Below are 4,853 nucleotides of genomic sequence, written 5' to 3'. Positions count from 1 at the left end.
GTCAATTGCGGCTAAATATGTTTTAGATATTATAAGACTCAGAATTACTCGCGTTCGACTTTCTGTTCATCTAAAAATTTAAGAAAAAATTATAATTTCATTTGATTTTTTATAATGTTTTATATTATTCTTTTATTCATATTTTGCTTTTGAATTAATAACAAGAATAAGTAAGATTAAAGAGAGTACTGATATAAATAAGTAAATAAATACATTAAAAGAAAAGAAAACTACAGAAATACAAATCTACTAGATTTTGACCCGTGCAATGCACGAATAAATTATATTCTTTTCATTATAATACTATATAAAGGAAAAAAATGTTAAATGAAATTATTTAAAAGTATAACTAATATAATGAATATGATTCAATTGATATTATTAAAAACTTCTTTAAAAACTACATTCTGAGTGCAATTTTTGGTTTTATTCTCCTCATCACAAATAAGATTTTCAATCCTCTTTTGCTTGTAACTCTAGAAACTGCTACATACAATTGCCCATGGCTAAAAACTGGTCGAGGGAGATATAATCCAACATGTGCAAGCGACTGACCCTGGCTTTTATTTATTGTCATGGCAAAGCAAACAACCAATGGATATTGTCTTCGTTGAAATTTGAATGGTAATTTTATATTTGATGGAGTCAAAGCAAGTCGAGCAATGAAAACCTTTTGTCCAATATTACAACCCGTAATTTTCCTTGCTTCAATGACATGTTTTCCTAATTGAGTTACCACCAAACGGGTGCCATTACATAAGCCTGAAGTTTGATCTATATTACGAAGTAGCATGACAGGTATTCCAATTTTCAATTTTAACTTGTGATTCGGCAAACCCGATGATTTTATACTATTTAGAAATTCTGGAGTGTAGACATCATCCTGACTTGATGAAGCATTTTCAACTCGGCAAATAGTATCTGAACTTAAATAGCATACTTCATCACCTGGCCAAGCAGACAACATGTATTCATTGACTCTATTTACAATATCCAATGTTGGTGCAAGAATTGCACGTTCTTGTAAGTACTTTGGATCGACGCTATTCTCCAACAAACTTGGATATGTGCTTTGGACAATTGCTCTAATTGGATCCCCTGTATCTTTAATGAGAAAATCTTCAGGTATGCAAAATGAAACTTCACCATCATTTGGCTCACCAATGGTTCCATTCCCAATGCTTAAAATCCATTCAGAAAACCATCTTAATTCTTCTGTATCCGTAGGTGTGTTCCCAAATTGAAGTCGCATATTTTTCGTTAGCTTAAGCACTTTACAATATTTCCACAAATAAGAAGCATTTATAATAGCCGATACTATATTTTGTATACTGCCTTTTGGAATGACAGGCAATATTTGTCTGAAGTCTCCACTAAAAACAACCACCTTTCCCCCAAATGGAAAATTCATGCTATTGCTGTTATGAAACCGTAGGATATCTCATAAAGTTCTATCAAAAGCTTCAAAACAATGTTTATGTACCATTGGTGCCTCATCCCATATAATAAGTCGTGCTCTAATAATTAGTTCAGCAAAAGGACTTCCTTGCTTGATATTGCAAGTTGAATCTTCATTTATAACGATGGGAATACCAAACCTTGAATGTGCAGTTCTGCCACCAGGCATAAGAAGTGAAGCTATTCCACTTGACGCTACTGTGAGGACAATATCACCTTGGGATCTCAAAACAGATGAAAGAGTTCTCCATATGAATGTCTTCCCAGTACCTCCATATCCATAAACAAAAAAAACCCCGCCATCTTTCTTTCCTATTGCATCAATGATCGTTTGGAAAACCATTTTTTAATCATTGTTCAACAACAACATAAGATTTTGACTTTCTTCTGCCAAAGATCGTCTATCATAACGAAGTTCATCTTGAATGAGACTATTGCTTCCTTCATAGATAAGATCTACATCAGTGAATGGTAATGTAGGATAATCCCTCAAGCTTCTTCCATTTCTATTCAGGATTTTCTCTATCTCAAAAAGCGCGAGGTTCTTCAATTGCTTATCGTTCATAAGTAGATCTATAAAAAGAAATATGGAATATTAGTAAATATTATACTTCTACACTGCTTAGTTATACAATTGTATTATGTATATATATGTTTGGAAATTAATGTAGCCTAAAATATATCACCTTGATTATTAAGGAGATTTCGTTGAGAATGTAGAATGTCATCGGAAAGACATTGCCATGTCTGATTCCAAACTATTTCAGGCCTTGTGATGCAGTTAGAAAACAGTAGAGAAGCAAACAATAAGCGAAGAAAATGACCCGTTACCCAAAAAAGATGCTTCTTCTATTGCATATATGTACTCTTTATCATCATCAAGTAAACCCAACGCAAAGCACGCCTCTTTAAATGTGAGGTATAAAACACCATTCACAGTTTTAATGTCATCATATTTGGTTGGGCCCTTTACAACATTCAACAATATTCTTAGATAGTATAATTCTCCTGCCCCAGGATGGACATAAAATATTCTACCTACATTCAGTCCGCGTTGTCTAAGACACCATTTCTTGATCTTTTTTACTGTATTAGAAGTTTGATCGTTTAATTCAACTACTTTCCAAACAAACTTATTTGGAAATTCAACATACGTCAACTATCTTGCTTCTGGGTATTCCTCATTTGCTTTCATCCATTGCAAAAACATAGTCTGTACTTCCCCACCTTTTTAACAACATCCTCAATTGGATCATCATCATGCAATACGATACTTTGTTGATCTGGAAGATGAAATGTAAGTCTTTCCACAAAAGGTTCACGATAATTAATTGGAAATGCACATATTCTCCAAGCTGCTTCACAAGGAGAAATGTATCTACAATCATAGTACATTTTGACTTCGTCCTCCATGTCTTCATTATCACCGTGTCCTTTTTTCTGATAAAAAGCAGTGGTTATTCGATCATTGCCTTTGTTTATGTACTTGAACAAATATTTGATTACCCTATGTTGGTTGCACCATTCGACATTGATATGAGCATTAAACTTCAGTAACAACTCACTATTGTATGGCACCACAAATCTATTATCAAGAAGAATGTGATTTTTCTCAACCGTCCTTCCATTATCCCTTCTCATGTACATTGGATATCCATTTTAATCAATGGTCGTCTCCTTATTAAACTTCTTGGGGAAGTGTTTGGTACACCTTCCATCTTTCATGCATGGTGAGTGTACATTATCAGCACCACAAGGGCCATGAATCATAAACTTCTGTACTATCTCATATAATTGCGGATTCTCTATAATATCGGGAATCTCAGTACAAATAATCTTTTCAATGTCCTTTCCAGATGGATGCTTGTCTTCTGGGTGCAAGAACAACAATATATGCGCATGAGGAAGACCACGTTTCTGGAATTCAATTGTGTAAATTACTGGAAAAAAGGAAACATGTAAGAGTATATAAAGTAATATTTATTTTTTTAAAAATAAAAAAATGTATAATTTGTTTTTTGAAAATGATTTCTTACATGCTCTTACTCTTCCAAAAATTGTCTCATTTTTCAAGTCACGAACAAACTTATCCAACTTCATCTTAAAAACTCTCGTTATTATATCAGGTCTATCTTCTGATCTCAAGTTATCTTTCTCGATGCATCTTTGAATTTCAGGCCACTTTGAATTGCATGTGAAAGTAATAAATATGTCTGGATATCCGATCCATCTACATATTGCCATGGCATCTTGGTAGTTTTGTATCATGTACCTTTGAAAAGGTGGTAAATATTTATATATCAAATAATTTTAAAGAATTATGTTGTATCAATTATTTATATACCATATGTGTTTCAACAATTTTAAAAAATAGGCATATGAATTATTAAGCATAATTTAGAAAATATATGTACCTGGAACTACCAACATAAGACGATGGCAGAATGATCCTTTTCCCACTTGAAGATGGATTGGTTTCACCTCTCAGTACAACTTCTAATAATCCCTTATATAAATCCGCTATTAGATGTTTCTGGTTATATCTAATGAAGTTCAATCTTTCTGCCTCTATCATTGTGTAAGCATCAACCAAAAATTGCTGAAATAACTTCTTTGAATTCAAAATTGCTGAACGTTCATTGATTCGTTGTTGGATCCTGAAGCAAAAAAATTCACGCATACTAATTGTCTCTCTCTTTCCTTTCTTATCTCTATTAAACAAAATATCTTTTCGAAAACCATCTTCGCCACGTGGAAAAAGCAATGGATATTGCATTAGAAGATAGGAGGGATGCAACTCATTGATTCTCTTAAGCATACCAGTCTTAGACTCCACAATAATATCTCTAAAGTCTTCTGCAGTATCAACATCTCCTACTATTAACCCTGCAACTTCTGAAGCACTTGGCAAATTATACCTACGACCATCTACTTGTCTGCCACCAATCAAACGTAATTTTAAATCTTGACATTCATAAGCTTTTAGTCTGTCTCTGGCTAATCGAAATGATTGTGCTAAAACATTATTTTGGTCTAGCATGGTTTGAAGATCCTAAATAATGGAGTGGTCAAAATCCTTCTTTGATTTTGAAGAACTGTAAACAACAAATTAAAAATATTATATTTCATTAAAGGTTTTTTATTTTATAATGATAGTAACAAATCAATTAGAATCATACCCAATAGATCATGCTCTGTTCGGAATCTCGTTTTCAGTGTCGTAGATATATAACTGAGCGAATTTTGGATTTGACCCACTTTGTGGCAGGAGGCTACCAATCTTATGACAGTTTTGACCGCTGAGTCTAAATACATATGGACCATTTCCGTTGTTCAATGATGAATCAATTTTCCCCCCATTGATGTAAAAGAGAACATCATATTATATGCTCGTA

General features: G+C 33.2%; 1 pseudogene; it reads right to left on the bottom strand.

Annotated features, from left to right (window-relative positions):
* Nucleotides 1–368: 368 nt before the first annotated feature.
* On the bottom strand, nucleotides 369–4,138 carry LOC136222608 (uncharacterized; annotated as a pseudogene).
* Between the last annotated feature and the right edge of the window lie 715 nt (nucleotides 4,139–4,853).

Source organism: Euphorbia lathyris, chromosome 3 (genome assembly GCF_963576675.1).
Source record: "Euphorbia lathyris chromosome 3, ddEupLath1.1, whole genome shotgun sequence".
NCBI classification, from domain to species: Eukaryota; Viridiplantae; Streptophyta; class Magnoliopsida; order Malpighiales; family Euphorbiaceae; genus Euphorbia; species Euphorbia lathyris.
This window is presented reverse-complemented; position numbering and strand designations above follow the sequence as displayed.